This window comes from Scyliorhinus torazame, chromosome 6 (assembly GCF_047496885.1).
Source record: "Scyliorhinus torazame isolate Kashiwa2021f chromosome 6, sScyTor2.1, whole genome shotgun sequence".
NCBI lineage: Eukaryota > Metazoa > Chordata > Chondrichthyes > Carcharhiniformes > Scyliorhinidae > Scyliorhinus > Scyliorhinus torazame.
Genome location: NC_092712.1, coordinates 85,597,417 through 85,614,640, shown reverse-complemented (window position 1 = coordinate 85,614,640; position 17,224 = coordinate 85,597,417).

Genomic DNA, 17,224 nt, shown 5'->3' with positions numbered 1-17,224 from the left:
TGACAGAAACAAACTGTACTGTATCTTATATAATACCTTATACACTTCCTGTGTTTAACAGGCTCAATCTAGAGCTCCAAAATGAAGCTCCCAAGATACAGATTCTAGATCAGAAGTTGCTTAACTTTCTTCAGGATTTGTTGCTTCGCTTTGTGAAACCTGCTGCAATTGTCAGTGTTCCATTGCCTGCTAGCTGCATGTACAAGGCCAAATGCAATCAGAAGTCTGATGAAGACCGCGCGTCATTGGTGAACAGGCCAGGCAGGTACTCAAGATGGGACACCTCACCCCGAACAGGCACCGGAATGTGGCGACGAAGGGCTTTTCACAGTAACTTCATTCATTCATTGAAGCCTCCTTGTGACAATAAGTTATTATTATTTATTATTATTATTATTGATGCGACCATCAATTCACTCGAGACATGAGTAGAAATAAACTCTGGCTTTAATCAACTAGAACAGTGCCTGCCTGCGACTGAACTAACACTGAGAACAGCCTGCAGGCCGACTGCTTTTTATACCTCCCTTCAAGGGGAGGAGCCATGGGCGGGGCCCATACAGTCTCCAACATGTTCCCTTATGGATAATGCCACACAATGGCCCATAGGTGGAGCCCTCAAGGGCAATAGCATAGTACAGATACAATGGTGGATTATTAGTATAAGACATCCACCACATTCACCCCCTGTTAAAAAAATGAAGTCCGGCGGGGTGACGGGTTCATAAGTTCAGCCGGTCCGGTGCACGGATTGTGCGCTGTGATCGCCGAAGCTCTGGCATTATTGCTGGCCCGGGTGTCAAACTCGTCTGTGCTGGCATCGGTAGTAAGGGCGCCGCTGCGGGTACAGACGTGCACTCCGGGAGCGTCTCTCCTTGAGCTTCGTTCCTGTGGATCGGTGAAAGGGGGGTGGCGGGTGGGAGGGAATGCGGGAGCCATATACGGACGGGGGCGCTGGTCATGGTAGGTTGGGCAGGATAGGGTGGAGTGGTGGTGGTGGATCTCCTGGGGAAATCAAATAGGTGGTCATGAGGGGTCTCGTTTGTGGCCGTGCAAAGTAGGGACCTAATAGTGTGGAGCGCATTGGGGAGGACCTTCTGCCAGTGGGAAACTGGGAGATTCCTAGACCGCAGGGTCAGGAGGACGGTCTTCAGACCGTCGCGTTCTCCCTCTCCACCTGCCAATTTCCCCTGGGGTTATAACTGGTAGTCCTGCTTGAGGCGTTGCCCTTACTCAGCAGGTACTGACGCAGTTCGTCGCTCATCAACGACGAGCCCCGGTCACTGTGGACATAATTGGGGAAACCAAACAGGGTGAAGACACTATGTAGGGCTTTAATGGCGGTGGACGTGGTCATGTCGGGGCAAGGGATTGCAAAGGGGAAGCGGGAGAACTCATCAATAATATTGAGAAAATATGTATTGCGGTTATCGGAGGGGAGGGGCCCTTTGAAATCGATACTGAGGCGCTCAAAGGGCCGGGATGCCTTTACCAGGTGGGCCTTATCTGGTCGATAGACGTGCGGTTTACACTCCGCACAGATCTGGCAGTCCCTGGTCATGGCTCTTACCTCCTCGGTGGAGTAGGGCAGCTTGTGGGCCTTGATGTAGTGGATAAGCCGGGTGACCCCCGGGTGGCAGAGGTCATCGTGGATAGCACATAGTCGGTCATCTTGCGCGCTGGCGTATGTGCCGCGGGACAGGGCATCTGGGGGCTCGTTGAGCTTCCCAGGACGATATACTGTATCGTAATTATAGGTGGAGAGTTCGATGCTCCACCTCAAGATCTTATTGTTCTTGATTTTGCCCCGCTGCGTATTATCGAACATGAAGGCTACCGATCGTTGGTCGGTGACGAGGGTAAACCTCCTACCAGCAAGGTAGTGCCTCCTGTGCCGCACGGCTTCCACGATTGCTTGGCCTCCTTTTCGACTGAGGAGTGCCGAATTTCGGAGGTGGTGAGGGTGCGTGAAAAAAACACTACTGGCCTGCCTGCCTGATTGAGAGTAGCAGCGAGGGCGACCTCTGATGCGTTGCTCTCCACCTGGAAGGGGACGGACTCGTCCACCGCACGCATTACGGCTTTGGCGATGTCCGCCTTGATGCAGCTGAAGGCCTGGCGGGCCTCAGTCGCCAGTGGGAAGATGGTGGCCTTGATTAGTGGGCGGGCTTTGTCCGCATAGTTGGGGACCCACTGGGCGTAATATGAAAAGAACCCGAGGCACCTCGTCAGGGCCTTGAGGCAGTGGGGGAGGGGGAGTTGCAGGAGGGGGCGCATACAGTTGGGGTCGGGTTCTAGAACCCCGCTTTCCACGACTTAGCTGAGGATGGCTAGTCTGGTTGTGTGGAAAACGCATTTCTCCTCGTTGTACGTGAGGTAAAGGTTTGAGCGGTTTGGAGAAATCTGTGGAGGTTGGCATCGTGGTCCTGCTGATCATGGCCACAGATGGTGACATTGTCCAAGTACGGAAATGTGGCCCGCAGCCCGTACCGGTCCACCATTCGGTCCATTGTTCTTTGGAACACTGAGACCCCGTTCGTGACGCCAAAGGGGACCCGGAGGAAGTGGAAAAGGCGGCCGTCTGCCTCAGAAGCCATGTAGTGGCGATCCTCTGGGAGGATTGGGAGCTGGTGGTATGCAGACTTCAGATACACCGTGGAGATTACCCGGTAGTGTGCGATCTGGTTTACCATGTCTGCAATCCGGGGAAGGCGGTACGCATCGGGTTGCGTGTACCGGTTTGTGGTTTGGCTGTAATCTACAACCATCCGGTTCTTTTCCCCGGACGACCACCACCTGAGCTCTCCAGGGGCTATTGCTGGCCTCGATGACTCCCTCCCACAAGAGTCGCTGGACCTCGGACCTGATAAAAGTCCTGTCCTCTATGCTATACCGCCTGCTTCTGGTAGCGACTGGTTTGCTGTCGGTGGTGAGGTTTGCGAAGAGTGGGTGAGGGTCGACCTTTAGGGTCGCGAGACTGCACATGGTGAGTGGAGGTAGGGCCCCCTGAATTTCAGGGTTAGGCTCCTGAGGTTGCATTGGAAATCTAGTCCCAATGGGAGAGGAGCGCAGAGGTCTGGGAGCACATATAATTTAAAATTGGCGTACTCGGCGCCCTGTATTGCTAGGGTTGCGGTCGTGCATCCTCGGATTTGCACCGAGTGCGACCCAGAGGCGAGGGAGATGGTTTGGTGCGCCGGGAAAATTGGGAGCGAGCAGCGTCTTACCATGTCCGGGTGAATGAAGCTCTCTGTGCTCCCAGAGTCGGAGAGGCAAGGCGTTTCGTGCCCGTTTACACGGACGGTCATCATGGAACTCCGGAGGTGTTTGGTTCGCGACTGGTCCAGGGTGACCGCGCTGAATTGCGGGTAGTCGGCGTGGTCGGAGGTGCTGGGGCGGTTCCACGATGGCTGCCCTTGTTGATCGCACGTGTCGAGCGGCGTAGCAGATGGTGGCCAAGATGGCGGCCTCCATGGATTGCACGTGGCCGGCCGCGTGGGGGAGGATGGCCAAGATGGCGGCCCACGTGAGTCGCACGTACTGTGTGGGCTGGAAGGTGGCTGCCCCCACAGATAGCACGAGGCTGATGATGCACCTACAGGGGGTGGAGTTGGCAGACATGCTGCCACACTGCGGGGTCTGCGGACCTGTGAGCCTGTGGGTCGGGCCTCCAGTTTAGAGTTCTTGGACGTGGCCAGGCAAACTTTGGCGAAGTGTCCTTTTCTCCCGCAGCTGCTCTAGTTCGCATTACGGGCCAGGCAGTGCTGCCGGAGGTGTTGGGACTGGCCGCAGAAATAGCAGCGTAGCCCCCATGGTGGGCGGGCGGCCGCGCGGCACAGGCGTGGGTAGTCTTTGGTCGGGGGTCCACGAGGGGGTCACGGGGTCAGACGGGAACGTGTTGCTCTGGAACGCTACTTCCAGAGAGGACGCTAATTTTACCGCCTGATCCAGGTCCAGGGCCCCTTTTTCGAGTAGGCGCTGTCTCACGTAGTTGGGACTCCCGCCACGCAGACGTCTCGGACGGCGAGTTCCATATGTTGAGTGGCCATAACGGCCTGGTAGTTGCAGCTGCGTGCGAGGACTTCGAGGTCGCGTAGGTAGTCGTCTAGCAATTCCCCGGGGCGCTGGCGGGGAGTGGTGAGGATGTGTCGCGCGTATACCTCGTTCACGGGCCTTACATAGAGGCGTTCGAGCATCGCGAGGACATTTGTGTTGGAGGAGGCCTTATCGAGTTGAACAGAGATTCAATGGCTCACCTGTGCGGGGAGGAGACTCAGCTTCTGTTCGTCGGTGATGGAAGGCGAGGAGGAGGCGGCGAGATAGGCCTTGAAACAGCAGAGCCAGTGCGAAAAAATTTATTTCGCCTCTGCGGCCTGCGGATCAAGTTCCAGTCGGTCAGGTTTGAGGGCCAATTCCATAGTTGCGTTGTAGTTGATTAAATTGATGCGACCATCAATTCACTCGAGATATGAGTAGAAATAAACTGTGGCTTTAATCAACTAGAACAGTACCTGCCTGCGACTGAACTAACACTGAGAACTGCCTACAGGCATACCTCCCTTCAAGGGGAGGAGCCATGAGCGGAGTCCATACAGGCCCCAACATGTTACCTTATGGATAATGCCATACAATGGCCCATAGGTGGAGCCCACAAGGGCAACAGCATAGCACAGATACAATAGTGGATTATTAGTATAATACATTCACCACAATTATAAGATAGGAGTAACTTCTACTCATTAGTACGAAAGTACTATGTTGCTGTGTGTGACTACGCCACCATCAAATTTCCCCTTCAGGACGAATTGCCGCTACAAGCAAGAATGGCTAATCCAAGCGGGAGGATGGAGGGAAACTTTACATCAGTTTGTTATTTTGCAAAGCGATTCCATGTCATGGAAGATGTTCTGGATGATTAAGGAGTGGAATTTTCTCAATTCCAGGTTGACACATTGGTAGGTACAGCATTGGATAGACGATCAGATGAAGTTTGGGTGGATATCTCCTAGCTGAGGGGAAAATCAGCAGGTGTGCTGAAATATCGTCGTCTTCCAAAAGTCATGCTGGCAGTCTTGTCAATCGCACATAGTAATGCTGAAGATGAATGAATCTTCAGTCTGGTCAGGAAGAACTCCGCTGAGTTTCGGCCCAGTTTGGGAACTGAGACACTTTCTGACTTCTTAATCCAGAAAGTCTATGCTCAAGCCAAAGGACAGTGCTGTCATAAAATGCAATTCAATGCAAATCTGCTTGACAAGTGTAAAAGAGCTACATGTGCATCCCTAAGTAAGTCCGAGGTAAACTCTGAAATTAAGATGAAAGCAGGTGATTGTAGCACTCTCTTGACAAATGCAAAAGAATTGCATCAGTATGGTTGAACTGAGTTCTGATACTGGTGAAAGGACAATTTTGAACTTCATGTAAAAAGGCGAATATTTTGTTCACATTTTTCATTCTTAGATTTACTGAATGTGTGAAACTTAGAACAAACAAAACAAAAACAAACAAAGAACAATACAGCACAGGAACAGGCCCTTCGGCCTTCCAAGCTTGCGCTGATCACGTGTCCTATCTAGACCAACTGCCTGTATCCTTCTATACTCTGTCTGTTCATGTGCTTAACAAGATAAGTCTTGACGGTCGCTAACGTATCTGCTTCAACCTCCTCACTTGGCAGTACATTCCAGGCCACCAGCACCCTCTGTGTAAAAAACTTTCCCCGCACATCTGCACTGAACCTTTCCCCCCTCACCTTGAACTTGTGCCCAATGTAATTGTCATTTCCATCCTGGGAAAAGCCTCCAACTGTTCACCCTATCTATACCCCTAATAATTTTATGAACTTCTATCAGGTCACCCCTCAGCCTCTGTCTCTCTCGGGAGAACAATCCCAGTTTATTCATTTCTCTCCTCATATCTATTACCCTCCATACCAGGCAACATCCTGGTAAACCTTTTCTGTACTCTCTCCTAAGCCTCCACATCCTTCTGGTAATGCGGTGACCAGAATTGGACACAGTATTCCAAATGTTGCCTAACCAACAATGTATATAATTGTAACATAATCTTCGAGCTTTTATACTCAATACCCTGTCCTATGAAGGCAAGTATGCCATATGCTTTCTTTACCACCATTTCCATCTGTGCTGCTACCTTTCAGGATCTGAGGCATGCCCAGACCTCTGTGTGTGTCTATGCTCCTGATGGTTCTGCCATTTAATTTATAACTCCCAACTGAATTGGATCTACCAAAATACATCACCTCGCATTTGTCCGGGTTAAATTCCATCTGCCATTTCTCTGCCCAATTTTGCAGCCTATCTGTATCCTGTTGTATTCTCTGACAATCTTCATCATTATCCGCAACTCCTGCAATCTTAGTATCATCCACAAACTTGCTAATCAGACCCACTATGTTTTTTTCCAAGTCATTTATATATATCACAAAGAGCAGAGGTCCCAGAACTAATCCCTGTTGAACACTACTAGTTACAGACCTCCATTCAGAAAAACACTTCTACCCTCTGTCTTCTATGGCTAAGCCAGTTCTGGATCCATCCAGCTAGTTCACCCCTGATCCCATGAGATCTAATCTTTTACACCAGCCTGCCATGAGGGACCTTATCAAATGCATTACTAAAGTCCATGTGGACAACATCCACAGCCCTTCCCTCGACAATCATTTTTGTCACCTCCTCAAAAAAATCAATTAAATTAGTGAGACATGACCTCCCTTGTTTGTTTGAAGACACCCACTCATGATGATGTACATGTACGTAAAAGCCTTGGATTTGAATTTTCCATTTGTGTTTTAGATTTGTGCAATAAAGATGTCAAGCTATATTACAGATTGGTGGGCATTTTTTCTTTGAAATTAAAATTCGGATTTTACTGCCAAAATACTGGTTTTTGGTATCTTGAATACTAATTTCTGTTGGAAATGGTTGGTAGCTCTGGGGTTATGGGTGGTCCGGGACAGACGGGCAGGGACAAAGGTTGCCCTGGTACACACGATCCAGGGGTTGGCATGGTGGTGCAGTGAGTGGTTGCCCCCGTGCCCCCCACCCTCCCATGGTGGCCCACCCCTAAGAAGGAGTCCCCCCAGCCAAGGGTCGCCCAACCCCCAACGAGCACGGGTGCAGCAAGCCCAGCACCCCCGGGCTCTTTGCCTGCGAGCAGAGATGGTGACTCGGCTCCCCACAGAAGCCCTTTCATTTTTAAAAAGGAGTACTAAGGTGCCTGTATTCCAAGCAGAGGGCCAGGGAACCACCCTGCCCTTACCCTGACCATCCTAGGGTCTCCAGTGGCCCGGGAGACCCTCCGGGTACTGTTCCACCTTCTCCACGTTTGTGTGGACCAGCACCGATTGGCGCCCAGTTGCAGCCTAGCTGGGGAGGCCGCAGAATCGTCGGAGGCTGCTGGATCTCGCGTGAGTCGGTGGTCAGTAGGTTTATGACCTACTTCAGCGAGCATCAGTCGGTTGCGACCATTTGGGATGGGTTCCGACTCTGGGGCGTCATTCTCCGACCCCCCGCCGGGTCGGAGAATGGCCGTTGGCTGCCGTGAATCCCGCCCCCGCCGAAGTCTCCGGTACCGGAGATTGGGCGGGGGCGGGAATCGGGCCGCGCCGGTTGGCGGGACCCCCCGCTCAATTCTCCGGCCCGGATGGGCCGAGGTCCCGCCCAGAAATTGCCTGTCCCGCCGGCGTAAATTAAACCTGGTATTTACCAGCGGGACCAGGCGGCGTGGGCGGGCTCCGGGGTCCTGGGGGGGGCGCGGGGCGATCTGACCCCGGGGGGTGCCCCCACGGTGGCCTGGCCCGCGATCGGGGCCTACCGATCCGCGGGCGGGCCTGTGCTGTGGGGGCACTCTTTCCCTTCCGCCTCCGCCACGGCCTCCACCATGGCGGAGGCGGAAGAGATTCTCCCCACTGCGCATGCGCGGTAAACTTTTAGCGGCCGCATACGCTCCCGCGCATGCGCCGCATTTCCGCGCCAGCTGGCGGGGCAACAAACGCCATTTCCGCCAGCTGGCGGGGCGGAAATCCCTCCGGCGCCGGCCTAGCCCCTCAATGTTGGGGCTCGGCCCCCAAAGATGCGGTGCAGTCTGCACCTTTGGGCCAGCGCGATGCCCGTCTGATTGGCGCCATTTTTGGCGCCAGTCGGCGGACATCACGCCGTTGGGGGAGAATTTCGTCCCTGATGTCTTGTGGGGCTTCGGAGAATCCCAGGAAGCGCGGAGTCTGTAGGGGGGCTTGCTGCAGGTCTCTCCTGGCATTCTCTGGCCGCATAGCGTCCAAGCGAGAGCCTAACGCAGCCGGAGATTCGCGTTCTTAGAAATTGTTTGGTTGAATTCTGTCTGGAAGTTCCAAGTGACAAGAATGAGTTGAGAAATTTATTTGGCTTGATCCGGCTTGATCCAGTACATGAGTTCTGTCATGCCCAACACAGCATGTCATAATGGCTCATAAAAATATGCATGCCTGGATCTCGCCCAGGGAGAGCCAGATCCAGATTGTGATGCGCCACGAGATTCAGTTGAATTGTGCGAGACGTTTCGAGCATCACGCATCTCGATGCCGGTCTCTCATGAGATTCAATGGGCTCCCCTCAATAGCAAATCAGGTGCAATGAGGCTGTTGAATCGTGCCCACTGTATCTACAAATAATCAATATTACTTCTTAGTCAACATGTTAGTTTTGTTAAAAATGGCAAGTTTGCTGATAGCAATTATAAAGCTCAAGATTATCCGACGTCTGTGGTGATTCATACAGAGAGCATACTTTCATTATTAAACTAAACAAGTGAGTATTTCAACCAATTAGAATTTCCCAGTTGATGTCTGTGAAACAAAAACCTACATCCCCTTGTCAGGTGATTTATGTGGAACACTGTGAGGTAAATCACTGCACTGTTCTCACACAGAGACGGCGAAAGCACGAGTAGCATGTGAGGTAGGAACCATCATTTCTGATGAACTTCCATCAAAATGCAGGTCTCGCTTTATTATCTGAAATCATTTCATTCTCTCATTTCCATAAATTAATATTATTTTTGCTAATTATGATAATTTTCTTTCAAAGCAGGAGAGTTTTGTAAGTTATGTAGTTTATCAGAAAGCCTGAAATGATGTAATACTTGTGATGATTGAAATTTTCATCTTCATCACACGGGTAGTATCTGTCAGAGTGGATCACCCACTTATTTAGAAAGATTTCAATGGATTGAAAATTGGCAGTCTCTATTCCAGATTACAGGCCAAGTGGCAAAGTTAAAAAATTACATTATATATTTTTGGCCATTTCTACCTTTGGTTTGGGCTTTTATTTAAAGTGATTTGAAATAATGGGAGCAATATTTAGGCGTGGGTGCTGCAGTCTGTGGCGTGCCTGTGCCTATTGAGTTGAGGTGAGTAATGCCACTTGAATGATTTATGCGCAAGTCCCTGCACCTCTCGGACAGGTTGGCACATTTCATTGTTGCTGATGAGCTCAGCACAAAGCAGGAGGTGCTGGCAGCATTCCAAAGGCCACATGCACAGGCGACCTGTGTTTTCTTTAAGACAGAAAGGTGGGAATAGAAATTGTTGTAATGGAAGTTCTTGCCTGCTTTTGGACACCACAGCAGCTCAAGGAGAAAAGGGGAGAGCAACAGCACAGCATCAGTCAGCATAGTATTTATATTTTGAGGCTACATATGCAGGCATTTGTAATTATATATGTGTGGAGAGGTTTGTGCTAAATCTAATTTCAACGTTTGAAGTTGAAACTGTAAAATCAGCATTTGTGATTTACATTGTCTGAAAGGCCTTTTTGCACCCTCAGGCTGAAATTGATTACAATTGTCCATGGCAGAATTTCTAAAACTAGGTAATTTGTGGCCCAGTGTCTTCACCTGAAGTTACTGAAAAAGAAAAGGGGGAAGAATTTCTGTCTTAAGACAGCAGTAGATTCTACCAAAGAACATCAAAACTACGCTGATTTATTGGACAGCTTCTTACGAGTAAATGTTCAGTGAAGTAAAAGTAATTTTATGCCTTGTGGCCGGGAATAAAAGTCAAATTAATTTTAATCATAAAGTTTTTGTGCCCAGAAAGAGGCCAATTATCAGAGGTTGCAGCGCCCTCTTGTGGCCATGATGTAAATTGTGGTTCATTGATGCCAATGTGCATATGTTATGAAGACTTTTAACGGAAAACCTTTTGATTTTTATGCATCAACCACTATAAATTGCACGTAACAGCCCCCCCCCCCCCCCCCCCCCCCGCCTTTCAGGAGGTTATACATAGATATAGTCATAGAATTTACAGTGCAGAAGGAAGCTATTCGGCCCATCGATTCTGCACCGGCTCTTGGAAAGAGCACCCGACCTAAGCCCACACCTCCTACCTATCCCCGTAACCCAGTAACCCCACCTAACCTTTTTGGACACTAAGTGCAATTTAGTGTCACCAATCCACCTAACCTGCACATCTTTGGACTGTGGGGGGAAACCGGAGCACCCGGAGGAAACCCACGCAGACATGGGGAGAACATGCAGACTCTGCACAGACAGTGACCTAAGCCGGGAATCGAACCTGGGACCCTGGAGCTGTGAAGCAACTGTGCTAACCACTGTGATAACATGTCGCCTCAGCACATTGCGACTGGAAATGCTTTAATTATTAAATTAATCAAGTGATTAAACAATTTCCAGTAAATATCTGTGAAACTTCCTCTTGTGATATGAATGATTTAATAGAATTTTTTGAGATAAATCACTGCACCGCTCTCAACGGAATCAGAGAATATGAGGTAAGAACTATCATTGCCAATGAACTTCCCTCTTAATACAGTTTTATTTAAGTATTTGAAAATATTTCTGCCTCTTCCTTCCTTAAATCAATTGTTACTATAGTTTTTATTAATAAAAGGAACATTTTCTGAACAATGTAGGTTGCCAGAAAGCTCAAAATGATTTGATGTTTATGAGGGTTGAAAGGAATAACATTTCACCTTTGCCACGTAATATGTCAAAGTGGATCACACACCTGCTATAGACCCTGTCCAACTCTCTATTCACTTATTTCACTGGATTGAAAATGAGCAGTCACTCATGGACATTTACTCTGCCAGATTACTGCATGCCAACTTCATGCTGCCTGCTCATTTGAATGATAGCTCCTTGCTGCCAGTGCGAACCACGCTGTTAAAGGCTGATTGCTCAAAATTGTAACTGGCTGGTACCAGGTAAAACAAGCTTGACCAGGGCCTCTTAAAGGCGAGGTGTGTTGTGGCTGAAGCAGCCACGTTGGCAGACATTCAGGAACTGAATTTGACTCGGGAAACAATGAAGAACGAACAATGTGAGAGATCACAGGCATCAGGTTCTTAGGAGTTTTTGGGCCGCGTTGTGCCCGAAAGGTAGCCAGGAGATCACGATTACGGGATCTACCCGACTCACCACGACTCACGAGATCTAACATGATCTCTCGAGACATCACAATCTGAATCTTGCCCATTGTGGGTGGGATCGCGATCTGTAAAATCTGCATATTAGAGCGAGACAGCTAGTCTTACTCTAATATGCATTCGCCGGATCTACCCTAGGTCCCTGGGATCTAAGCTTTGGTCTTGGGGACTTTGGGCCAGTGCCATTCAGTGCTGGTCTCCACAAGCGGGGACCAGATGGAATGGCACTTGTAGAGTCTACCAGGGGATTGGAGGCCCGCAGGAGCTTGCCCTCTGGGCAGGGTGGCACCCTGGCACTGCTGGTGCCATCTTGGCACTGGAACCCTGATGCTGCCAAGGTACCCAGGCGGCACTGGTAGAGGGAATTGCTAGAGTGCCAGGATGGCATTTTGCCTTGGTGGGATTCGGTCCAGGGGTGCCCTGCGTATGTAAGGCGGGGTGCAGGGGAGCCTGAGGACCTCCGAATAGCTGAGTTAGTGCTTTTTGGGAGATTGAGCTAAGTTCCTCACCACAGGAAACGGGACAAGTGCAGCCTCGGTGGGGCTTTTCCTGCTGATGCCCTGAATTAAACAGTGCCGCGATAGTTAGCGTGGTGTTTCCCGGCACGCTGGGAAACACCTGGCTAAATGCGCTCGTCACTGGACTCTGTTCCAATTTAGATAGATTGCATCCTAAGTACCAGATTTTATATATTTTTTTATTTTTATTTTTTAAAGAGTGTCCAATTATTCTTTTTTCCAATTAAGAACAAAGAACAAAGAACAAAGAAATGTACAGCACAGGAACAGGCCCTTCGGCCCTCCAAGCCCGTGCCGGCCATGCTGCCCGACTAAACTACAATCTTCTACAATTCCTGGGTCCGTATCCTTCTATTCCCATCCTATTCATATATTTGTCAAGATGCCCCTTAAATGTCCCTATCGTCCCTGCTTCCACCACCTCCGCCGGTAGCGAGTTCCAGGCACCCACTACCCTCTGCGTAAAAAACTTGCCTCGTACATCTACTCTAAACCTTGCCCCTCTCACCTTAAACCTATGCCCCCTAGTAATTGACCCCTCTACCCTGGGGAAAAGCCTCTGACTATCCACTCTGTCTATGCCCCTCATAATTTTGTATACCTCTATCAGGTCGCCCCTCAACCTCCTTCGTTCCAGTGAGAACAAACCGAGTTTATTCAATCGCTCCTCATAGCTAATGCCCTCCATACCAGGCAACATTCTGGTAAATCTCTTCTGCACCCTCTCTAAAGCCTCCACATCCTTCTGGTAGTGTGGCGACCAGAATTGAACACTATACTCCAAGTGTGGCCTAACTAAGGTTCTATACAGCTGCAACATGACTTGCCAATTCTTATACTCAATGCCCCGGCCAATGAAGGCAAGCATGCCGTATGCCTTCTTGACTACCTTCTCCACCTGTGTTGCCCCTTTCAATGACCTGTGGACCTGTACTCCTAGATCTCTTTGACTTTCAATACACTTGAGGGTTCTACCATTCACTGTATATTCCCTACCTGCATTAGACCTTCCAAAATGCATTACCTCACATTTGTCCGGATTAAACTCCATCTGCCATCTCTCCGCCCAAGTCTCCAGACAATCTAAATCCTGCTGTATCCTCCGACAGTCCTCATCGCTATCCGCAATTCCACCAACCTTTGTGTCGTCTGCAAACTTACTAATCAGACCAGTTACATTTTCCTCCAAATCATTTATATATACTACAAAGAGCAAAGGTCCCAGCACTGATCCCTGTGGAACACCACTGGTCACAGCCCTCCAATTAGAAAAGCATCCCTCCATTGCTACTCTCTGCCTTCTATGGCCTAGCCAGTTCTGTATCCACCTTGCCAGCTCACCCCTGATCCCATGTGACTTTACCTTTTGTACTAGTCTACCATGAGGGACATTGTCAAAGGCCTTACTGAAGTCCATATAGACAACATCTACTGCCCTACCTGCATCAATCATCTTAGTGACCTCCTCGAAAAACTCTATCAAGTTAGTGAGACACGACCTCCCCTTCACAAAACCGTGCTGCCTCTCACTAATACGTCCATTTGCTTCCAAATGGGAGTAGATCCTGTCTCGAAGAATTCTCTCCAGTAATTTCCCTACCACTGAAGTAAGGCTCACCGGCCTGTAGTTCCCGGGATTATCCTTGCTACCCTTCTTAAACAGAGGATCCACATTGGCTATTCTCCAGTCCTCCGGGACATCCCCTGAAGACAGCGAGGATCCAAAGATTTCGGTCAAGGCCTCAGCAATTTCCTCTCCAGCCTCCTTCAGTATTCTGGGGTAGATCCCATCAGGCCCTGGGGACTTATCTACCTTAATATTTTTTAAGACACCCAACACCTCGTCTTTTTGGATCACAATGTGACCCAGGCTATCTACACCCCCTTCTCCAGACTCAACATCTACCAATTCCTTCTCTTTGGTGAATACTGATGCAAAGTATTCATTTAGTACCTCGCCCATTTCCTCTGGCTCCACACATAGATTCCCTTGCCTATCCTTCAGTGGGCCAACCCTTTCCCTGGCTACCCTCTTGCTTTTTATGTACGTGTAAAAAGCCTTGGGATTTTCCTTAACCCTATTTGCCAATGACTTTTCGTGACCCCTTCTAGCCCTCCTGACTCCTTGCTTAAGTTCCTTCCTACTTTCCTTATATTCCACGCAGGCTTCGTCTGTTCCCAGCCTTTTAGCCCTGACAAATGCCTCCTTGTTCTTTTTGACGAGGCCTACAATATCACTCGTCATCCAAGGTTCCCGAAAATTGCCGTATTTATCTTTCTTCCTCACAGGAACATGCCGGTCCTGTATTCCTTTCAACTTACACTTGAAAGCCTCCCACATGTCAGATGTTGATTTGCCCTCAAACATCTGCCCCCAATCTATGTTCTTCAGTTCCCGCCTAATATTGTTATAATTAGCCTTCCCCCAATTTAGCACATTCATCCTCGGACCACTCTTATCCTTGTCCACCAGTACTTTAAAACTTACTGAATTGTGGTCACTGTTACCGAAATGCTCCCCTACTGAAACATCTACCGCCTGGCCGGGCTCATTCCCCAATACCAGGTCCAGTACCGCCCCTTCCCTAGTTGGACTGTCTACATATTGTTTTAAGAAGCCCTCCTGGATGCTCCTTACAAACTACGCCCCGTCTAAGCCCCTGGCACTAAGTGAGTCCCAGTCAATATTGGGGAAGTTGAAGTCTCCCATCACCACAACCCTGTTGTTTTTACTCTTTTCCAAAATCTGTCTACCTATCTGCTCCTCTATCTCCCGCTGGCTGTTGGGAGGCCTGTAGTATACCCCCAACATTGTGACTGCACCCTTCTTATTCCTGATCTCTACCCATATAGCCTCACTGCCCTCTGAGGTGTCCTCTCGCAGTACAGCTGTGATATTCTCCCGAACAAGTAGCGCAACTCCGCCTCCCCTTTTACATCCCCCTCTATCCCGCCTGAAACATCTAAATCCTGGAACGTTTAGCTGCCAATCCTGCCCTTCCCTCAACCAGGTCTCTGTAATGGCAACAACATCATAGTTCCAAGTACTAATCCAAGCTCTAAGTTCATCTGCCTTACCCGTAATGCTCCTTGCATTAAAACATATGCACTTCAGGCCACCAGACCCGCTGTGTTCAGCAACTTCTCCCCGTCTGCTCTGCCTCAGAGACACACTGTCCCTATTCCCTAGTTCTCCCTCAATGCTCTCACCTTCTGACCTATTGCTCCCGTGCCCACCCCCCTGCCATACTAGTTTAAACCCCCCCGTGTGACACTAGCAAACCTCGCGGCCAGGATATTTATGCCTCTCCGGTTTAGATGCAACCCGTCCTTCTTATACAGGTCACACCTGCCCCAGAAGAGCTCCCAGTGGTCCAGATAATGGAAACCCTCCCTCCTACACCAGCTGTTTAGCCACGTGTTTATCTGCTCTATCTTCCTATTTCTAGCCTCACTGGCACGTGGCACAGGGAGTAATCCCGAGATTACAACCCTCGAGGTCCTGTCTTTTAACTTTCTGCCTAGCTCCCTGAACTCCTGCTGCAGGACCTCATGCCCCTTCCTGCCTATGTCGTTAGTACCAATATGTACAACGACCTCTGCCTGTTTGCCCTCCCCCTTCAGGATTCCCTCTACCCATTCGGAGACATCCTGGACCCTGGCACCAGGGAGGCAACATACCATCCTGGAGTCTCTTTCACGTCCACAGAAGCGCCTATCTGTGCCCCTGACTATAGAGTCCCCTATTACTATTACTCTTCTGCGCTTTGACCCTCCCTTCTGAACATCAGAGCCAGCCGTGGTGCCACTGCTCTGGCTGCTGCTGTTTTCCCCTGATAGGCTATCCCCCCCTCTGTTCGAGAGGGGGACAACCACAGGGGATTCCTGCACTGACTGCCTGCCCTTTCTGGTGGTCACCCATTTCTCTGCCTGCACCTTGGGTGTGACCACATTTACATAACTGCGATCTATGACGCTTTCCGCCACCTGCATGCTCCTAAGTGCATCCAATTGCTGCTCCAACCGAACCATGCGGTCTGTGAGGAGCTCCAGTTGGGTGCACATTCTGCAGATGAAGCCATCCGGGACGCTGGAAGCCTCCCGGACCTGCCACATCTCACAGTCAGAGCACAGCACCCCTCTAACTGACATTGCGTCAATTAATTAAAATTAAAATTTGTCTTTTTTTTTTAAATACTTTTTTTTAAATTTCAAAGTTACTGTCAACTATCTGTTTCCTAGCACTAGATTTCTAATAGAAATGCGATAGCTAACTATAATACTCTCCGATCTCTGGCTTAGATATCCCTCTAAATTATAATTAAGTTATTATGTTTAATTAGTTACCAAATACTCAAATTTTTTTTAAAATTTAGTGTAGATTCCCAACCAGCCACTTTGGCCACAGCTTTTCTGTGATGTCACTTCAGTTTCCCCCCGACACACACAATTTGAAAAAAGGTATAAAAGTAAGGGGCATGTAACTTCATTGAAGCCTTCTTGTGGCAATAAGTGTTTATTATTATTATTATTTAGCGTGGCCAATTCACCTACCCTGCACACCTTTTGGGTTGTGCAGGTGAGAACCACACAAACACGGGGAATATGTGCAAACTCCACACGGACAGTGACCCTGGGTCGGGATCGAATCCAAGCCCTCGGCGCCGTGAGGCAGCAGTACTAACTTAAGTATCAGATTTAGTACAATTGTTTCTCCACACAAATTTGAACTTAAATTATTTAGATATTTTAATTAAAAATTCTTCGGTGTTTAGCTTGGAAAAATTAGATACTTTGAGAATGAACTGTCCCTGGTAAATTAGAATAGAAGATCCTTGATTTGCCCCCCCATATTACTCTATTGGACCACAGATCCCTCCATCTGAACATTCAGCCGCCACCCCCAACTGTCCTCTGCTAAGAGCCCACCCCAACGCCAGTCCCTTACCCCCACCATGCCATATGCAATGCTCCATGGTTCCATCTAACCCTCCCTCTGGCCTTCCCACCCCTCCTCCTCTGGCTTTCAACCCCCGCGTCCTCCAGTACCTGCTGTCTAGTCTTCTCTCCTGCCACTGCTGTGTGTGGTTAGGGTCTGCAATGTATTGCCTGAGAGGGTGCTGGAGGCAGGTTGAATTGTGATTTTCGAAGGAGAATTGGAAAAGCTCCTGTGGATATAAACCTTGCAGCTTTCAGGGAAAATGTGGGGTAGTGGGACTAGCTGAAGTGACCTTACAGAGAGCTCGCACAAACTCA